Source organism: Scyliorhinus torazame, chromosome 5 (genome assembly GCF_047496885.1).
Source record: "Scyliorhinus torazame isolate Kashiwa2021f chromosome 5, sScyTor2.1, whole genome shotgun sequence".
Lineage (NCBI taxonomy): Eukaryota > Metazoa > Chordata > Chondrichthyes > Carcharhiniformes > Scyliorhinidae > Scyliorhinus > Scyliorhinus torazame.
Window position 1 is genome coordinate 171321151 of NC_092711.1, and position 22051 is coordinate 171343201.

A 22051-nucleotide genomic window follows, 5' to 3' on the forward strand; every position below is an offset into this window, starting at 1 on the left:
ACATCTCTGAGCTGTAAATACTTAAAGGATTGTCTTGTGATGTCAAGTTGCTGACATAGCTGCTCAAAGGGTGACAAGGAAGTGTCTCTGAACATGTCTCCCAGTCGACAAACGCCTCTATCACTCCAGGTATCGAATCCGTGGTCTTTGAATTCTAGATTTTGAATCTAGAAGGAGAAATGTTTGCCTCATCTGTCGGCTTCAAAAGATTTTAACCATCAGTGTATCTGGAAAAGCACTGAGACACACACATCTGAGTGAGTGTTCCAGAGCACTGACAGTGGAAAGAGATACACTGCCTGAAAAAACATCACACCATTCACAGTGGAGAGAGACAGTACACGTGTTCTGTGTGTGACCGAGGCTTCAACTGATTGTCCAACCTGGAGCGACACGAGGAGACCCAAAACATGGAGAAACCGTGGAAATGTGGGGACTGTGAGAAGGCATTCAGAGTCTCATCTGAACTGGAAGCTCATTGACGCATTCACACTGGGGAGAGGCCATTCACCTGCTCTGTGTGTGGGAAGGTATTCACTCATTTATGCATCCTAAAGACACATCAGCGAGTTCACACTGTGGGGGAGCTACTCACCTGTCTTCAGTGTGGGAAGGAATTCACTACTTTATCCAGCCTGCGGAAATACCAGCGGGTTCACACTGGAGAGAGGCCGTTCATTTGCTCTCAGTGTGGGAAGAGATTCACTTCTTTACCCATCCTGCGGAGACACCAGCGAGTTCACACTGGGGAAAGGCCATTCACCTGCTCTGACTGTGGGAAGTGATTCACTCAGATTCCCCATCTGCAGACACACCAGCAAGTACACACTGGGGAGAGACAGTTCACCTGTTCCCAGTGTGGGAAGGCATTCACTACGTTATCTAGCCTGAAGTCACACCAGCGAATTCACACTTGGGATAGGCAATTGTAGAAATGGACCCAAAGTGGAGGTATCTGCAATATACATCTATATGTATATGAAACGTACAATATTTCAAATACGGATCATTTTCTAGATTCACACTAACCGTGTATAATCCTTGTTTAAAATGTCATGTAGCAGCCTCTGAGGCATCATGGATAGCCAGCTGACTTGGCCACATTCCTTGTGAAGGAGTTCACACAGAGAGCTGAAATCCCCTTGCCTGTAACTCCCAGGCAGCTGCCTGTGAGGAATGCTGCCTGTATCACCAGTCTGCAATGAGGTTAAGATAAGAGAGTCTATCAAAAAGACCCAAGGACAGCTGATAAGTGGTCTGGAATACACCACGAGGGGGCCTCTGTCTGTTTATGACCTCTGACCACACAGCCCCATGCTGATAGTAACCAATAATTATTAGAATTGGATTGTGTCCAGCCGAGGTGGGCTGTGTAACTGTTCGAATTGTATAATTATTGATGATTTTTGTTATGCATTAAGAGAAGCGCATGATGAGACCCATGACTGGCTCCCTGCCGGTGTTAAATCAATAAACTGTTTAACATTTGGGGCAGACCCGAGTGTTGAGTGATTCTTTTAGAGTCATTCCCGCGAATACCATTCAATGTGGGAAGGGATTCTGAGATTCATGGCATCCGGTGAAACACCAACAAGTTCACAATTGATTACGGGGGTTGGATTCTGTTACTGTTTCTGCTCTTAATTACACCCAGGACTGCATTGTGTTCATTCTGACACTTGGTGAAGTGGGAGGGTCGGAGGGTTTATTTCTGCTGGACTGGCCGGTCTCACGACTTTGCTTCTAGTGGGCTGATGCTCTTTGAGCCTTGTTGCGAATATCTTACCTAAATTTTACAAGGACAAAGACTGAAAGGGTGTTTGGAAGTTGAAAGATATTTGGTTCCCATTTCTGTTTGGAGCTCCCCAAAGCATGCCACGTTGCCATGAAGCTGGGCTATGGTGGTTATATGGTTGTTTTGTTTAATTTATCTGGGTGTTTCTCACAGAAGGAAACTGTCAAGGTATGAGGGGCAAGTTGTTTGTGTCATATTGGGTCATTACAATTAAACTCAAGACAAAAGAAAGGCACTCGCTAGCAGTTCAGCAATTATTACATATTTCCATAACATATAAATTCCTTTAAGAACAAAAATCCATCAGGAAAAATGATGCAATCGTGGCTAACAAGAAAAGTTAAAGATTCCATTAGATAAAAGGAAGAGGCTTTTCCAGTGGCAAAAATAATAGTAAGCCGGAGGATTGGGAACTAGTTTTAGGGGATGGCACGTGGCACAGTGGTTAGCACTGGGACTATGGCACTGAGGACCCGGATTGGACTCCCAGCCCTGGGTCACATTGGTCTTTGCTAATCTTTTGCTTTTCACATTCCGAGAGGAGCTTTTCCAGGTGTTTTTTTTATGTTTCTCGCCAGTTTAATCTCACATTCTATTTTCTCTTTATCAGTTTCTTGGTCTTCCTTTGCTGAATTCTAAAACTAGTTCTTTTTTTTTCCTTCTTTCAAAAAAAATAAATTTAGAGTACCCAATTATTATTCTTTGTCCTATGAAGGGCCAATTTAGCCTGGCCAATCCACCGAACTTGCGCATGTTTGGGTTGTGGGGGGTGAGATCCACAGTCACGGGGAGAATGTGCAAACTCCACACGAACAATGACCCGGGGCCAGAATCGAACCCAGGTCCTCAGTGTCGTAGGCAACAGTGCTAACCACTGTGCCACCATGCCGCCACATGGTCTCTCTTCCGATTTCATGGCGAGGGAGGATCGCCTTCATTAAAATGAATGTTGTACTCTCTGCAGATGCTGCCTATACTGCTGTCGACCAGAGTCGTTAAGGAAATTAATAGAACCCAGTACATTTATCTGGAACAAAAAGAGACCTTGCATCAAGTTTGTTCAGCTCCAATCACCCAGAGCTAAGGGAGAGTTGGGTCTTCCAAAAATCAGGCTATATCAACTGGCCTCTCATCTGAGGTTCATAAGGGATTGGGTTAGGATGGACCCAACATCCACCTGGCTGAATGTAGAAGCAGGCCAGTCAGTTCTCCCTCTACAGGTCTTGTTTATGGTGATATTAAGACAGGTTCTGCTAAGTGTGATAATCCTGTTATTATTAATACTCTCAGAGCGTGGAGGTTGGCCCACCAATTAGAAGGGAGATCGACATTGACTTCCACTCTCCTCTCCACGGCAGTCTAGATTTTCCACCCAGTCTCATTGACCATGGATTTGATACCTGGAGAGATAGAGGTGTTTGTAGGCTGGGAAACAAGTTCAGAGATGCTTCCATATCATCCTTTGAGCAACTCTGTCAGAAATGTGATATCCTGAGACAAACCCTTTTTAAGTATTTACAGCTCAGGCACTTTATTCTTAATAAGGGATCTTTGCCTCATGATTCCTCAATTTCCCCCGTGGAAAGAATCCTGAATTCTGTGGAGCTGAAACAATTGATTAGCAAGTTCCATGATACTCTAAATTCCAGATGCTGCATTTCAACGTTGAGAGCATTGCAGTCATGGGAAAGGGACTTAACAGTCAATATTGCTGAGGAGATATGGGATAACAAATGGGACTATGTCTGTAAAAATTTTGGTTTGCAATAAAATGAAGGAGATCCAGTTCAAGATACTGCACCATCTTCAAATTACGTCTAGTCTTAGACTATATCCGCGATGTGCCTCAAGTGCCTGATAGTCAAGGGCAACTATGTACGTTGTTTATGGACCTTTGTCAAGATCCAAGCCTATTGGCCAAATGTGGTCAGGAAACTGGAGAGGATTTTAGACAGAGTGTTAGAGTCGAATGCTTTATTCCTGATCCTGGGTCTCCTACATGGACGAATCACTGATTCTATTTAAAAAAAGGCTGTGTAATATCTTGACTGTTGCCACTCGTAAAAATATCCTCTACTCCTGAATTAGCGACAATTTCCCCTCTGTCCAAACCTGGCATAGGCTGATTATCGAAAGCATACCAATGGAATTTTTAATGTCTGTACTCCGTTCTAAGTCTGATGTATTCCACAGAGTATGGAAGCCCCATCTCAAATACACAGGCTCCATTTTATCTGACCTGCTCGTCCTGGGCTTTCCATGAGCTTTTTATGCTTCATTTTAATTGGACAATGTTGTTAGTTTGTTTCACAATATTAAAGGATATGCAACCTGCATTGTTATCCTTCTGTTTTTATATAATCTTACCCTCTTTCCCCACTCACTATGTTAACCTGTTAACTGGTTGTTAAATTGATCCGGCATTTCATCGAGAGGCTCTGGTCCCTCAAATATCCTGTCCCAAATGAATTCTGCAATGTGTTCCTTGTATTTATGCTGGGAATATCCCTTTTTCTCTGCACCCATTTTCCACCAATGTTTCTGTAACTTTGTGTTCATTGTTAAAAACCAATAAAAATATGTATTTTAATCTATCCAGCTCATCTGTGCATATATTCAATGACCTCCCCCAAAGCCTCCATTGGTCCCTGCAGAAGAGAATTCAAGAGACAAACAACCCTCTAATGGAAGAGACGACTGGAAATATATAATGTTGCAACAGTACAATATTACACAACTGGAAATAATAAATGTATTTTATTACAGAACCATCACTAATATATCTAATCTGTGCCATATAACATTAGATATATCTCTGTCTGATATTACTTTTCTGTCCCCTTAAATGTCAGCCATCTTCTGGGGAAACCAGCCCTTCAATTGGGAATATTAGGAAAGAGACCAGTGTCTGGATTAGCACAGTGGGCTAAACAGCTGGCTTGCAATGGAGAACAATGCCAGTAGCGCGGGTTCAGTTCCAATACTGGCCACCCCAAACAGGCGCCGGAATGTGGTGACCTGGGGCTTTTCACGGTAACTTCATTGAAGCCTACTTGTGGCAATAAGTGATTATTATTGTATTATTATATTATCCTTTTAGTCAGACAATTTTAGTGAAGACAATCTTCACTCACACAAAGCTCGTGCTCTGATTGGCTGGAGGACAAGAATCCTTCCGGCGCTCCAATTCTTCCCATTGGCCAACATCTCAGCAGAAAGGTCAGGAGGCGGCTCCCTCCCGAACGTGCGCACCTGTCCCTCTCCTTTAGGCATGCGCAGTCCCGGGCCGCGGGGAGATCACCGAGCGGCTTCTCGCTCTGGCCGGAGTCATCAACCCGTTGCTGGGAAACCTTGCATTTCGGTGGTGTGGGGGGAAGGGGAGCAATAGATGGGGGTGGGGCTCCCGTGTCCGTACCGGGTATGCGCACTGGAATCTGGAGACGTCATTGCGGAGCAGCGTGATTCCCGTTGGTTGATTCAGGCAGGACTCCACTGTGAGGTCAGAAAGCGGAAGTTGGACAAGAATTTTAGACTGAAGCTTCCTCCTCTGGGCAACAGCAGAAAATTAATGTCTCAACCTTCCCCATTTATTTTCTTATTCTGGGTGACATTGGTCACTTGCAGCAACTGAAGGGAGGGTGCATACTCCGGAAAGCTTGGCCCAGGTCTCTCTCGCTCTTAAAGACAGTGATATCCTTTGCTCCCTCAGCTTGACACATTTATTTGTCTGGCTAAAAGGATGATCTCTTTCCTAATGTTCAATGAAAGGGCTGGTTTCCCCAGGAGATGGCTGACATTTAAGGGGACAGTAAATTAACACTGAACAGATTTATGTTCAGTGTTACATATTACTGACTCAATATATTATTTACAGTTCTCTGTAAGATGCAATGATTATTATTTCCAGTCTTGTGATATTATTCATTACTTGGTACTACTGAACTAAGCATTGCTAAAAAAAAAAAGGGACTTCTGTTGAAACTTTTCATCTTCACTCATCAGGACAGATGCAAGAATACCAAATTTCAAAGGGAACATTAGCACACTGGGCTAAATCGCTGGCTTTGAAAGCAGACTGGGCAGGCCAGCAGCACGGTTCAATTCCCGTAACAGCCTCGTCGAACAGGCGCCAGAATGTTGCGACTACGGGCTTTTCACAGTAACTTCATTGAAGGCTACCTGTAACAATAAGCGATTTTCATTCATTTCAAAGTAGTTCCTGATTGGTTGGCAAATCAGAATTGATTGGGTGATGCTTTGCTATTGTGAATAAAACAGTTTGATCATCAATCTTTTGAGTATTGATTAAAGGTGCAAAATATCCAACTAATTTTATTCCAGTTCTATATATGATTATCAGGACTCTGTTTCTTGTACCGGAAGTGGTGAGAATTGGCCTGTCCACCAGAATGTCCTGCCACCTTTTGGAGATTTGGGAGGCTGTGTGTTAGATAAAGCAAAGTGTGTATGGAAGAAGAGTGTGTGAGACAGAGATTTACTTTTGGGGAACGAATGAGGAAAGAATGTTCCATAGAAACTAGAATTGTGTATTCTAAATTCCTATCCTGTACAGACAGTGCTGAATTGTTGTCAACTTATTTTACAGGCTACTAGAAGGGGAGGATTCAGAGACAAATCTCAAATGCAACGTCACAGGAAGATCTGACAGGATCTTTTGATTAATTGAGACGGAAATATTATTGGCCTTGGAATCTTCAGGATAAGTTGTTTGTTTGTCCTGCCTGGTTAAAAATATTATAATCATCAGCGTGACTGGGAAGGGTCTGAGACTCACAGACCCCCGAGTGAGAGTGTTCCAGACCATTAACTGTGGAAAGAGCTTCAACCAGTTACACGTGTCGTGTGTGTGGACAAGGCGTGAATAAATCGTTGACCCTGGAGAAACACGTGGAAACCTGCACCATGGAGAAACCGTGGAAATGCAAAGACTGTGGGAAGGGATTCAAAGGCCCATCGCAATTGGAAATTCATCGACGCAGTCACGCCGGGGAGAGGCCGTTCCCCTGCTCTGAGTGTGGCAAAGGATTCAGTCACTGCTGCTCCACCAGCGAGTTCACACCAGGGAGAGGCCATTCCCCTGCTCTGAGTGTGGCAAAGGATTCAGTCAGTTACCAACCTGCAGACCCACCAGCGAGTTCACACCAGGGAGAGGGCATTCTCCTGCTCTGACTGTGGAAAGACATTGACTAGGTTATTCGCCCTGCTGAGACACCAACGGGTTCACACTGGAGAAAGACCGTTCACCTGCTCAGTGTGTGGGAAGGGATTCAGTCAGTCATACAACCTGCTGAAACACCAGGACAGTCATAACCGTGAGAAACACTTCAAATGCTCTGACAGTGGTGGTGGCTTTAAGAACTCTGTGGATCAGATGTTCCACCAGCACATTCACAGAGGAGAGAGATGGTTCAGCTGCTCTCGCTGTGCAAAGAAGTTTAAAAAGTCATCCACCCTGCTGATACACCAGCGGATTCACACTGGGGAGAGGCCATTCACCTGTTTGCAGTGTGGCAAAGGATTCAGCCAGTCATCCACCCTGCTGCTCCACCAGCGAGTTCACACTGGGGAGAGGCCGTTCACCTGCTCTCAATGTGGGAAGGGATTTACTCAGTTATCCAAATTGCAGACACACCAGCGAGTTCATACTAGGGAGAAGCCATTCACCTGTGCTCAGTGTGGGAAGGGATTCAGTCAATCGTCCACCCTACAGAGACATCCCTGTTAAAATTCCCCGGAGTGAATTCGCCGGTGCGTCAGAAGGTGGGATGACTGAATAAATTTCTTCCCACAGTCAGGGCAGGTGAACGGCCTCTCCCTGGTGTGAACTCGCTGGTGGGTCAGCAGGTTGGACGATCGGGTGAATTCCTTCCCACAGTCAGGGCAGGTGAACAGAGCCTCCCCTGTGTGAACCCGCTGGTGTATCAGCAGGTGGGATGAGAGAGTGAATCCATTCCCACACCGGAGCAGATGAAAGGCCTTTCCCCGGTGTGAACTCGCTGGTGTGTCAGGAGGGTGGAAGACTGAGAGAATCCCTTCCCACACTCGGAGCAGGTGAATGGCCTCTCCCCGGTGTGAACCCGCTGGTGTGTCAAAAGGTGAGATGAGAGTGAGAATCCCTTCCCACACAGTGAACAAATGAACGGCCTCTCCCCAGTGTGAACTCGTTGGTGTGTCCGCAGGTGGGATGACTGAGTGAATCCCTTCTCACACTGAGAGCAGGTGAATGGCTTCTCCCCAGTGTGAATTCGCTGGTGTTTCCGCAGGGTGGATAACTCAGTGAATCCCTTCCCACACACTGAGCAAGTGAACGGCCTCTCCCCAGTGTGACTGCGTCGATGAATCTCCAGCTTAGACGGGACTTTGAATCCTTTTCCACAATTCCCACATTTCCATGGTCTCTCCATGATGTGGGTATCCTGGTCTCCCTCCAGATTTACTGGTCAGTTGAAATCTTTTCCTCAATTAGAACAGAGATAAGGCCTCTCTCCGCTGTGAATGGTGCAATGTTTTTCAGGTTGTGGAACTGGTTAAAGTTCTTTCCACAGTCTGGAACACTCTCACTCGGGTGCGTGTGTCTCGGTGCTTTTCCAGTCACACTGATGTTTAAAATCTTTTGAAGCAGTCAGAACAGATAAACATTTCTCCTTCCACCTTCAAATGCCAATGATATTCCGGTCCAGATGAATCGAGTGACTCTGTCAGATCTTGATGTGATGTTTGGTTTGAGATTTACTTTCTGTAAATCCTCAACTTTCTAATATCCTGTAAAAGGAGATCACAAAATTCATTCCTGTCATTACAAGCTAGAAACATAGAACAGACAATTTCAGTTTCTATGGAACATTCTTTCCTCTCTCATTTCCCAAAAGTAAATTTCCATCCACATCCCTCTGGCCAGTGTCACTGTGCAGTACCTAATATTCCATTCCAATTCTCTTCTCACACCTAGTGGTGCACCAAGGCAGACTTTTGTCTGTTTCCGTAGCTAGTTATTCCGAAAACATAATATACACCCTCCAAATTCTCCTAAAGGTGCTGGTTCATCCAGCTTCACAGATCCATGCTCACCACTTCCTGCCCAAGAAAGTAGAGACCTGATAATCATTGGTATTACTGGAATAAAAGTAGCTGGACATTTTTCACCCCTTTAGTTACACAAAAATATTGGGTGTCAATTGCTCTGTGTTGCAATCAACATGGCAAAGAATTGCCCAATCAATTCTGACTTGCCAAACAATCAGGACCTGTTTTCAAAAAAATTGTTCCCTTTGAAATTTGCTATTCTTGGATCTGTCCGGATGAGTGAGGATGAAAAGCCTCGACTGCTGGTCCCTCTTTTTAGCAACACACAAGTTCTATAGCACTGAGTGATGAATAATATTACAAGACTGGAAATAATCGGACTTCCAGTGGCGGCCATGGAGTGAGTGGTCGCACATTTGGCAGCTCCTGCTCGAGGTGGAATTTTTGGTCCTTCTCCCCATTTGCTGGGCGGATGTTTTGAAGGAAAATGGTTTAAGAGTGGTGGAGGAAGACTTTACTCCATCGGTGAATGGATTTGTGGGCCAGAAGTGGGTTTAGAAGAAAGGAGCTGCAAGAGCAAGAAGCTCTTTGTGTGACACAGGGAAAGATGGCGGAGAGCTAGGGGTCAGCCCGACCAGCTCAATGGTCGACTGAGCAGCTGGTTGACTTTCTGAATGAAACTTTCAGCCAACAAAGGAGGGAGGCTCTGGAGGATCTGGAGAAGGTGGTACACCCGCTGAGAGCGGGGATCGATCGTGTGGAGCTGAGGCTTGAGATCCAGAGCCAGGCGATCCAGAAGGTGGGGGAGCACGAGGTGTAGCTTACCTCGTTGGTGGCCGAGATCGGGATGATGCGAGAGACCCAGAAGCGGCTTAAGGAGAAAGTGGAGGACCTGGAAAACTGCTCCCGGAGACAGAATTTAAGAATTGTGGGGATGCCAGAGGGCATTGAGGGAGCGGCGCAGGCTCGTGTCGCCAAAATGCTGGAGACGTTGATGGGGGAAGGGGCCTTTGACTGGCCCCGGTGGTTGATCGGGCGCACAGGGCGCTGATGAGGAAACCGCAGGCGAACGAGCTGCCGAGGGCTATGGTGGCGAGGTTACACCGATTCCTGGATAAGGAGAAGATCTTGAGGGGGGCCAGGCAGACAAGATGTACCTGGGAGGGTAATGAGCCCTGGGTATACCAGGACCTGTGTGTGGACAAGAAGAGAGCGGGATTCAACCGAGTCAAGGCTGCCCTCTATAAGTAGGGGGTGAAGTTCGGGATGCTGTACCCTGCCCACCTCTGGGTGACCCACAATGGTCGTGAGGATTATTTTGGAGCGCCGGCGGAGGCGGTGGAGTTTGAGAGAGACAATGGACTGGCAGGAGAAGGACATTGAACTTTGGAGGAGGTGTGAGGAGATGCTGATTCTCTCTGTCCCATTGTGATTGTTGCTTTTTTATTGTATTGTTTTGTTTGGGGTGACGGTCAGGGAAGAACCTCGTTTCACTCAGGGATCGTTTGTCTTTCTTGCGAGGTTCTTTGCTGGGAGGCTGGAGGATCAGGTGGGGTGAGGGCATCTTTTATTTTCTTATTGTTATTGTTGATTGCACCATGGAAGTGCTGGGGGGAGGGGGGATCAGTGGGGGGTAGGAAGTTTGCCGCTGTGGGTGGGTCAGCCAGGCTAGCTGGGCGAGCTAGTTCACAGGAGCGCAGTGGGGGGTGAGCAGGTGATCAGAGTATTGAGATTGTGTTGTTCAGGGTGTTGACGGAGGTGGTGCTGTTGAAGTGCGATAAGGAGGGGGTTGGTGATGGTGGGCATCAGAGGGCGGGCCTGGAGAGTTGCGTGATGTGGGCCGGGGCTGGCCCAAGAGAAGCTATGGCTGATCAGTGGAGAGGGGGAGGGGCACGCCCCCTGACCAGTTGATCACAGGGAGAGTGAGAGGGCTGAATGGGCCGGTCAAAGTCGTGCATGTTCGCCCACTTGAGGAGCTTAAACGCGGATGTGCCATTTTTACAGGAAACACATTTGAAGATCGAGGACCAGACTAGGCTAAGGAAAGGGTGGGTAGGCCACGTCTTTCACTCAGGGTTAGATATGAAGACACGGGGGGTGCCATTTCAAATCCCCTGTAAAAATCCAAACACAGCGTATTGTGAAATTATTCAATTTAAAACAGAACGAGTTGTTGGGATTCACTGCCTGACAAAGCTGCAGGAAGGAAATTCAACTGTAACTTTCACAAGGGAACTGGACAGATTCTTGAGGAAAAGAACTTACCGGGCGATAGGAGTAATTAGATAGTTCATTCAAAGAGCTAGCATGGGAACAATGGACAGAATGGCCTCTTTCTGTGCTCACTGAGACTCATTTGCATTTGAAGAAAGTGGGAAATACCTGGAAGCCACTTCCTACGATGCGGGTAGAAGCAGAGATGTTGGAATGTTTCCAAAGGAAAATTGGATGGGCTTTTGAGGGAAATAAACTGACAGGAATATGAGGATAGATCATATGGTTTGATCTACAAGTTGTGAATCTTTGGAATTCTCTACCCCAGAGGGCTGTGGAAGCTCAGTCATTGAGTGTGTTTAAGACAGAGACTGACAGATTTCTAAATCCCAATAACACAAAGGATGTGGGGAAAAGACATTGAAGTGGATGATCAGCCATGATCGTATTGAACGGTGGAGCAGGCTCGACGGGCTGAATGGCCAAGTCCTGCCCCTATATTCCAATGATACAAAGATAAGCAGGAAAGTAAATTGTGACAAGGACATAAGGAGGTTAAAAAGGTAGATGTGAGACTTCCGGGTGCGGCGATGACCAGCTGAGTCGCACGTTTCGGCAGCTCCCGGTGAAACGGACTTTTGGGCTCTTGATAGGAGCCCCAACGGCAATTTTGACGGCTAAAAACACTGTGCGGTAAACCAGAAGGGAATCCCCCCTGGATACGGATGAAAAAAGGAGAAAGTGGCCGGATTGCAGTGGATCCTTTAGAACAGCGGCAAGGAAGGCAAGCAAAAACCAAGATGGCGTCGGAAGGTGGCAGTTTAACATGGGGCCCTGAACAACAAGAGTTCTTGAAATGCTGTGTGGAAGAGCTCAAAAAGGAAATGAAGAAAGAGCTGTTGGCCCCGATACTACAGGCGATCGAAGGGCTACGGGCCAAGGCGGTGCTTCATAAAAAGAAGATAAAATTTGGAATGCTGCAACCGGCAAGACTGTGGGTCACATATCGAGGGAGGCACCACTACTTTGAGACGGCGGATGAAGCGTGGACTTTTATTGTGGAAGAAAAACTGGAATGAGCGGGTTATTAAAAAGAACATTTGAACAAAGTGGTGGGGCGAATGTGGGGGGCGAAGAGGGGGGGAAAGAGGAGTTTTATGTACTAATCCTGCGATGTGGTAACTTTTCTCTCTTCCACAGGTGGTGATGGGGGGAGGAGGGGAGGTGGAGGAGATGGGGCGTTGGCCATTGGGGGCGGGGCCAAAGGAGAAGCGCGGGCTTGGTTCCCGCGCTATGATAATCATGGCGGGAATAGAGAAGCAGGAAGGAGGGGGCGTTGCACGGTGCGAGCCGAGGTCACGGGGGGGAAGCTGAGGTCGGCCAGAGTTTGCTGACTTCTGGGAGCAACATGGGAGGAGTAATTACGCTAGCGAGGGATCTAGCGGGGGGGGGAATTACTGGGTTGCTGCTGCTGGGGAGAGGGGGGAGCTGGTATGGGAGGGGACGGGCGGGGGGGCACCGCCTGGGGGAGATACAGCTGCGTGAGAACCGGGTGAAGAGCTGGAAAAAGGGGATCGCTAATCGACAAGGGGGGGGGGGGGGGGGGTAGGAAGCCCCCCAACCCGGCTGATCACGTGGAACGTGAGAGGGCTGAACGGGCCGATAAAGAGGGCACGGGTACTCGCACACCTTAAGAAACTTAAGGCAGATGTGGTTATGTTACAGGAAACGCACCTGAAACTGATAGACCAGGTTAGGCTACGCAAAGGATGGGTGGGGCAGGTGTTCCATTCGGGGCGAGATGCAAAAAACAGGGGGGTGGCTATATTAGTGGGGAAGCGGGTAATGTTCGAGGCAAAGACTATAGTGGTGGATAACGGGGGCAGATACGTGATGGTGAGTGGCAAACTACAGGGGGAGACGGTGGTTTTGGTAAACGTATATGCCCCGAACTGGGATGATGCCAATTTTATGAGGCGGATGCTAGGACGCATTCCGGACCTAGAGATGGGAAAGCTGATAATGGGGGGAGATTTTAATACGGTGTTGGAACCAGGGCTGGATAGGTCGAAGTCCAGGACTGGAAGGAGGCCGGCAGCAGCCAAGGTACTTAAAGATTATATGGAGCAGATGGGAGGTGTAGACCCGTGGAGATTTAGCAGACCTAGGAGTAAGGAGTTCTCGTTTTTCTCCTATGTCCATAAAGTCTACTCGCGAATAGACTTTTTTGTGCTGGGAAGGGCGTTGATCCCGAAGGTGAGGGGAACGGAGTATACGGCTATAGCCATTTCGGATCACGCTCCACACTGGGTAGACTTGGAGATAGGGGAGGAAACAGGAGGGCGCCCACCCTGGAGAATGGACATGGGACTAATGGCAGATGAGGGGGTGTGTCTAAGGGTGAGGGGGTGCATTGAAAAGTACTTGGAACTCAATGATAATGGGGAGGTCCAGGTGGGAGTGGTCTGGGAGGCGCTGAAGGCGGTGGTTAGAGGGGAGCTGATATCAATAAGGGCACATAAAGGGAAGCAGGAGAGTAAGGAACGGGAGCGGTTGCTGCAAGAACTTTTGAGGGTGGACAGACAATATGCGGAAGCACCGGAGGAGGGACTGTACAGGGGAAGGCAAAGGCTACATGTAGAATTTGACTTGCTGACTACGGGCACTGCAGAGGCACAATGGAGGAAGGCACAGGGTGTACAGTACGAATATGGGGAGAAGGCGTTCAGGTTGCTGGCACACCAATTGAGGAAAAGGGGAGCAGCGAGGGAAATAGGGGGAGTGAGGGATGAGGAAGGAGAGATGGAGCGGGGAGCGGAGAGAGTGAATGGAGTGTTCAAGACATTTTATAAAAAATTATATGAAGCTCAACCCCCGGATGGGAGGGAGAGAATGATGGGCTTTTTGGATCGGCTGGAATTTCCCAAGGTGGAAGAGCAAGAAAGGGTGGGACTGGGAGCACAGATCGAGGTAGAAGAAGTGGTGAAAGGAATTAGGAGAATGCAGGCAGGAAAGGCCCCAGGTCGGATGGATTCCCAGTCGAATTCTATAGAAAATATGTGGACTTGCTCGCCCCGGTATTGACGAGGACCTTTAATGAGGCAAAGGAAAGGGGACAACTGCCCCCAACTATGTCTGAAGCAACAATATCCCTTCTCTTAAAGAAGGAAAAGGACCCGCTACTTAGCGGGTCCTATAGACCTATTTCCCTCCTAAATGTAGATGCCAAGATCCTGGCCAAGGTAACGGCAATGAGAATAGAGGAATGTGTCCCGGGGGTGGTCCACGAGGACCAAACTGGGTTTGAAGGGGAGACAGCTGAACACGAATATACGGAGGCTGTTAGGGGTAATGATGATGCCCCCACCAGAGGGGGAAACGGCGATAGTAGTGGCGATGGATGCCGAGAAAGCATTTGATAGAGTGGAGTGGGATTATTTGTGGGAGGTGTTGAGGAGATTTGGTTTTGGAGAGGGGTATGTTAGATGGGTGCAGCTGTTGTATATGGCCCCGATGGCGAGCGTGGTCACGAATGGACGGGGATCTGCATATTTTCGGCTCCATAGAGGGACAAGGCAGGGATGCCCTCTGTCCCCATTATTGTTTGCACTGGCGATTGAGCCCCTGGTGATAGCGTTGAGGGGTTCCAAGAAGTGGAGGGGACTACTTAGAGGAGGAGAAGAACACCGGGTATCTTTGTATGCGGACGATTTGCTACTATACGTGGCAGACCCGGCGGAGGGGATGCCAGAAATAATGCGGATACTTGGGGAGTTTGGGGATTTTTCAGGGTATAAATTGAACATGGGGAAAAGTGAGTTGTTTGTGGTGCATCCAGGGGAGCAGAGTAGAGAAATAGAGGACCTACCGTTGAGAAAGGTAACAAGGGACTTTCGTTACCTGGGGATCCAGATAGCCAAGAATTGGGGCACATTGCATAGGTTAAATTTAACGCGGTTGGTGGAACAAATGGAGGAGGATTTCAAGAGATGGGATATGGTATCCCTGTCACTGGCAGGGAGGGTGCAGGCGGTTAAGATGGTGGTCCTCCCGAGATTCCTCTTTGTGTTTCAGTGCCTCCCTGTGGTGATCACGAAGGCTTTTTTTAAAAAAAGGATTGAAAAGAGCATCATGGGTTTTGTGTGGGCCGGGAAGACCCCGAGAGTGAGGAAGGGATTTTTACACCGTAGCAGGGATAGGGGGGACTGGCACTACCGAGCCTAAGTGAGCATTATTGGGCCGCTAATATTTCAATGGTGAGTAAGTGGATGGGAGAGGAGGAGGGAGCGGCGTGGAAGAGATTAGAGAGGGCGTCCTGTAGGGGGACTAGCCTACAGGCTATGGTGACAGCCCCATTGCCATTCTCACCGATGAACGACACCACAAGCCCGGTGGTGGTGGCTACACTGAAGATTTGGGGACAGTGGAGACGGCATAGGGGAAAGACTGGAGCCTTGGGGGGGTCCCCGATAAGAAACAACCATAGGTTTGCCCCGGGGGGAATGGATGGGGGATATGGAATGTGGCAAAGAGCAGGAATAACGCAACTGAAAGATCTGTTTGTGGATGGGAAGTTCGCGAGTCTGGGAGCGCTGACCGAGAAATATGGGTTGCCCCAAGGGAATGCATTCAGGTATATGCAACTGAGGGCTTTTGCGAGGCAACAGGTGAGGGAATTCCCGCAGCTCCCGACACAAGAGGTGCAGGACAGAGTGATCTCAAAGACATGGGTGGGGGATGGTAAGGTGTCAGATATATATAGGGAAATGAGGGACGAAGGGGAGACTATGGTAGATGAACTAAAAGGGAAATGGGAAGAAGAGCTGGGGGAGGAGATCGAGGAGGGGCTGTGGGCAGATGCCCTAAGCAGGGTAAACTCGTCGTCCTCGTGTGCCAGGCTAAGCCTGATTCAGTTTAAGGTATTACACAGGGCGCATATGACTGGAGCACGGCTCAGTAAATTTTTTGGGGTGGAGGATAGGTGTGCGAGGTGCTCGAGAAGCCCAGCGTATCATACCCATATGTTTTGGTCATGCCCGGCACTACAGGGGTTTTGGATGGGGGTGACAAAGGTGCTTTCAAAAGTAGTGGGGGTCCGGGTCGAACCAAGCTGGGGGTTGGCTATATTTGGGGTTGCACAAGAGCCGGGAGTGCAGGAGGCGAGAGAGGCCGATGTTTTGGCCTTTGCGTCCCTAGTAGCCCGGCGCAGGATATTGCTCATGTGGAAAGAAGCCAAGCCCCCGGGGGTGGAGACCAGGATAAATGACATGGCAGGGTTTATAAAGCTAGAGCGGATTAAGTTCGTTCTAAGGGGGTCGGCTCAAGGATTCACCAGGCGGTGGCAACCGTTCGTCGAATACCTCGCAGAAAGATAGATGGAATGGAAAAAAGAAGGCAGCAGCAGCAGCCCAGGATCGGGGGTGGGGGGGTGGGAGCAGGAACCAGAAGGACTCTCAGGGTTGTTAATATATACTGTATAATATGTATAGGTCGTTGCGACAGATAATTATATATTGGACTGTTAAATTATATTTTTGGAGAGTGTTACTTGTGATAAGGCAGTTGCCAATTAGGGTTAGTTTTCATTTTTGTTATTTATTCATTTTCTGTTCATAAAATAGGTCATTGTTATTTGTGTTGTTATAATATTGTGTCAAGGATGCACAATGTATGGTGTTGGTGGACCAAAAATTTTCAATAAAATATTTTTTTTTTTAAAAAGGTAGATGTTAAATGAGTGGAATAGGATCTGCCAAATGGAGAATAACGAGAGAAAATGTTTTGTCCATATTGGCCAGAAGGATAAAAAATCTTATTATCTAAATGGTGAGAGATTGCAGAGCTCTGAGATTCAGAGGGATCTGGGTGTCCGAGAGCATGAATCACAAAAGGTGAGTATACAGGCACAGCAAGTAATTAGGAAAGCTAATAGACTGTTATTGTTTATTGTGAGGGGAATTGATTACAAAAGTAGGAAGGTTATGTTTCAGTTATACAGGACATTGCTGAGACCACATCTGGAGCACTGCGTACAGTATTGCTCTCATTTAAGGAATGATGTAAATGTGTTGGAAGCAGATCAGAGAAGTTTTACTGGACTCATACCTGGAATTGGAGGCTGGTCTTATGAGGAATGATTGGACAGGCTGGGCTTGTGTACGATGGAGTTTAGGTGACTTGATTGAACCGTGTAAGATCTTGAGGGGCCTCGACAGGGTGGATGTGGAAAGGATGTTTCTTCTTGTGGGAGAATCTAGAAATTGTGGTCACTACAAAACCAATAACTTGCCCCATTTAAGGCGGAGAACTTTTTTCTCTGAGGGTTGGGAGTCTTTGGAACTTTCTTCCTCAAAGGGCAGTGGAAACGGAGTCTTTGAATATTTTTAAGGCAGACCTGGATAGATTCTTGAAAATCAAGGGGTGAAAGTTTATCAGGGATAGGTGGGAATAAGACCACACTAAGACCATAAGGAATAGGAGTAGGCCATTCGGCCCTTCCAGCCTGCTGCACATTTCAATAGGATCATGTCTGAAACTAACATTCCTCACGTTCACTTTCCTGCCCTTTCCCCGTAATCATCGGTTCCCTGACTGATCAAGAATCTATCTCAGCCGGGCAGCACAGTGGCGCAGTGGTTAGCACTGCTGCCTCACGATGTTCCCAGGTTCGATCCCGGCTCTGGGTCACGGTCAGTGTGGAGTTTGCACATTCTCCCCATGTTTGCGTGGGTTTCGCCCCCACAACCCAAAGATGTGCAGGGTAGGTGGATTGGCCACACTAAATTTCCCCTTAATTGGAAAAAAATGAATTGGGCACTCTAAATTTACATTTTTTTTAAACTAAAAAAAAGAATCTATCTCAGCCTTAAATATACACAAGGACTCTGTCCCCACAATTCAGTTCCAAAGATTCTCAGAAGAAACTCCTCCTCAGCTCAGTCTTAAATTGACATCTCTTTATTCTGAGACTATGCCCTCTGGTCAACACTCCCATGAGGGAAACATCCTCTCCGCATTTACCCTGTCAAACCCCTTAAGAATCCTGGATGTTTCAATGAGATCACCTCTCATTCTTCTAAATTCCAATGAGTAGAGTCCCAACCTGTTTAACCTTTGCTCATAACACAATCCCTCCATAATAGGGTTCATCCTCGTGAACCTTCTCTAAACAGCCTCCAATAAAATAATATCTTTCCTTAAATAAGGGGACCAAAACTGCTCTCAGTTCTCCAGATGTGGTCTCTACCAGCACCTTGTACAGCTGCAGCAAGACTTCCCGACTCTTATACTCCAACACCCTTGAAATCAGGGCCAACATTCCATTAGCCTTCCTGATTACCTGCTGCACCTGTCTGCTAGCTTTCTGTGTTCCGTGCACAAGTTCCCCCAAGTCCCTTTGTGCTGCAGCTTTCTGCAGTTTTTCTCCATTTAAATAATACTGTTATTTTGTTCTCCCTTCCAAAATGAACTTCACATTTTCCCACATTATGCTCCATGTGGCAACTTTTTGTCCACTTGCTTAACCTCTCAATATCTCTTTGCAAACTGTTTGAATCCCCCTCGCAACTTGCCTTTCCATCTATTTTTATGTTGTCTGCAAATTTGGGCACAGTACATTCACTTCCTTCCCCCAAGTCATTAATATAAATTGTACACAGTTGCGATCCCAGCACTGACCCCTGTGGAACCCCACTGGTTACAGGTCACCAATCTGAAAGAGAACCCCTTATTCCCACTCGCTGTTTCCTGCTCATTAACCAATTCTCTATCCATGTCAATATACTACCTCCAACACCATGGGTTCTTATCTCATGACTTAACGGTTTGTGAGGTACCTTGTCAAAGGCCTTCTGGAAGTTTAAATACAACACATCTACTGGTCCCCCTCTATTCACTCTGGTTGAGACTTCCTCGAAACACTCTGATAAAATTGTCAGACACGGTTTCCCTTTCACAAAGCCATGCTGACTCTGCTTGATTAGATAATGATTTTCTCAATGTGCTCCTATTACTTCCTAATAATTGATTCCAACATTTTTTCAATAATAAATGTTAGGCTAATCGTCCTATAGTGTCTCGTTTTCTGCCTCCCTCCCATTTTGAATCAGGGGTTGTCACATGGGCAGTTTTCCAATCCTCTGGTACTTCTCCAGAATCCAAGGATTTTTGGAAAATTACAATCAATGCATCCACTATCCCTGTAGCCATTTCTTTTAGGATCCTAGGATGCAGCCATCCAAGAGACTTATCTTATCCTCATTAGTTTGTCCAATACAACTTCTCCAGTGATGGTATTTAATTGTTCCATTCGCATTCTTTAGTATTAATGGGATAGTCAAAGTATCTTGCACCATAAAGACTGATGCAAAAAAATCTGTTTTAACTCCTCTGCCATTCATTCCGTAGGGCAGAAACTCACTTTAGGTATCTGGGGGTGCAGGTTGCCCGGGAGTGGGGGAGGCTTCGCAGGTACAATATCACTAGTTTGGTGGGGAGTGAAAGCTGATCTGGCAAGGTGGGATGGTCTCCCTCTGTCACTGGCGGGTCGGGTACAGGTGGTTAAAATGAATGTTTTGCTGCGATTTCTGTTTATTTTTCAATGCCTCCCGATTTTCCTGCCAAAGGCTTCTTTCAGGGAGATTGAGGGAAGGATTACCTCGTTCATATGGGGAGGGAAGGCGGCCAGAGTGAGAAAGGTGCTGATACAGAGGGGAAGGCAGGCAGAGAGTTTGGTTATCCCGAACCTGATGTACTACTACTGGGCAGCGAATGTGGAGAAGGTGCGGAGCTGGGTCAGAGGGGTTGATTCCCAGTGGGTCAGAATGGAGGAAAGTTTGTGCAGGGGGTCGGGACTGAAAGCACTAGCAACAGCGCCGCTCCCGATAGCTCCGGGTAAATACTCAGCGAGTCTGGTAATAATAGCTTCATTGAAAATCTGGAGGCAGTTTCGCCAACACTTCGGGTTGGGGGCAGGGTCAAGGGAAATGCCGATTCGGAGGAACCACAGATTTGAACCAGGGAGGTGGGATGGAAGTTTTCGGAAATGGGAAGAGAAGGGGATTAAGACTCTAAAAGATTTGTTTCTTCGGGGTCGGTTTGCAGGATTGAGGGAGCTGGAAGCGAAGTATGGGCTAGAGCGGGGAGAAATGTTTAGATACTTGCAGGTTCGAGATTTTGCCAGGAAGGAGATACAGAACTTCCCGGAGGAACCGGCCTCCACATTGCTGGAGGAGGTGCTGACGACAAGGGGACTGGAGAAGGGGGCAGTGTAAGCGGTGTATGGAGCTATTTTGGAAGAGGATAAGGTACCACTGGAAGAGATCAAAGCAAAGTGGGAGGAAGAGTTGGGAGAGGTTATTATAGATGAGGGGTTCTGGTGTGAGGTGCTCAGGAGAGTAAATGCCTCCACCTCATGTGAGAGGTTGGGGCTGATACAGCTGAAGGTGGTATACAGAGCACACCTCATGAGGGCGAGGATGAGGCGATTCTTTGAAGGAGTAGATGGTAGATGTGTGTGAATGTTGCGGGCGGGGGGGGGGCTAATCAAGTTCATATGTTTTGGTCCTGTCCAAAGCTAGAGAAGTACCGGAAGGAGGTTTTTAGGGTAATTTCCGAGGTGGTGCACGTGAAACTGGACCCTGGTCTCCGGGAGGCCATATTCGGGGTGTCAAATCAGCAAGGGTTGGAAACGGGGGCAGAGGCAGATATTGTAGCCTTTGTCTCGTTGATCGCCCGAAGACGGATCCTGCTGGGATGGAGAACAGCCTCTCCACCCTGTGCCCTGGCGTGGCGGGGGGACCTGTTGGAATACTGGACCCTTGAAAAGGATAAGTTTGAACTGAGGGGAAGGATGGAGGGGTTCTACAATTAATGGGCATTATTCATTATGCACTTTCAAAAACTGGATAACATCGAACATTAGTTGGGGGGGTGGGTGGGAGGGTTGGGGGACTGTGTGTATGAAGGGTGACTACGGGTAATCCCTGATTCCTTTTTGTAATTTGTTTATGTAAACATGCGGGCTGATGTTTGGGGGTTGGTGGGGGGATGGGATTGTTGTTATTGTTATGGGGATTGACATATTTGTTGCTGATTGTTTATTGTTGGTAGGTGTAAATTTGGCAGAAAATGTGAAAAAGGAGAATAGAATATATATATTTTTAAACTCCTCTGCCATTTCCTTGTTCCCCATAACTGACACAGCGGCGTGGAGGCACATGGTGGTTAGCACTGTTGCTTCACAGCTCCAGGGACCCGGGTTCAATTCCCGGCTTGGGTCACTGTCTGTGCGGAGTCTCCACGTTCTCCCTAATACTGCGTGGGTTTCCTCCCACAAGTCCCAAAAGATGTGCTTGTTAGGTGAATTGGACATTCTGAATTCTCCCTCTGTGTACCCGAACAGGGGCCGGAGTGTGGCGACTGGCGGATTTTCACAGTAACTTCATTGCAGTGTTAATGTAAGCCTATTTGTGAAAATAATAAAGATTATAATAATAAAGAATATCATTACTATCTCCCCAGATGTATTTTCTGAGGGGCCTCTGTGGAGTTGAGGTTTCAATCAGATCAGCCGTGAACTTATTGAATGGCGGAGCAGGCTCGAGGGGCCGAGTGGCCTACTCCTGCTCCTAATTCCTCTGTTATCACATCCTTTATAATAGATTGTAGCATTTTCCCTCCTACTGATGTCAGGCTAATGGGTCTGTGGTTCCTGTTTTCTCTCTCCCTCCTTAAATATTGGGGTTACATTTACCACCTTCCAATCTGCAGGAACCATTCCAGAATCTATAGAATTTTGAAAGATGATCACCAATGTATCCACTATCTCCACAGCCGCCTCTTTCAACACTCTGGGATGTAGAGCAGCAGCTTTTGGGGACTCATTAACTTTCAATACCATTAATTTCTCCAGTACTACTTTCTCACGAATACTAATCTCTTTCATTCCCTCGTGCTCACTGGTTCCTTGGTTCTCTGGTGTTTTGGGGACGATTTCTG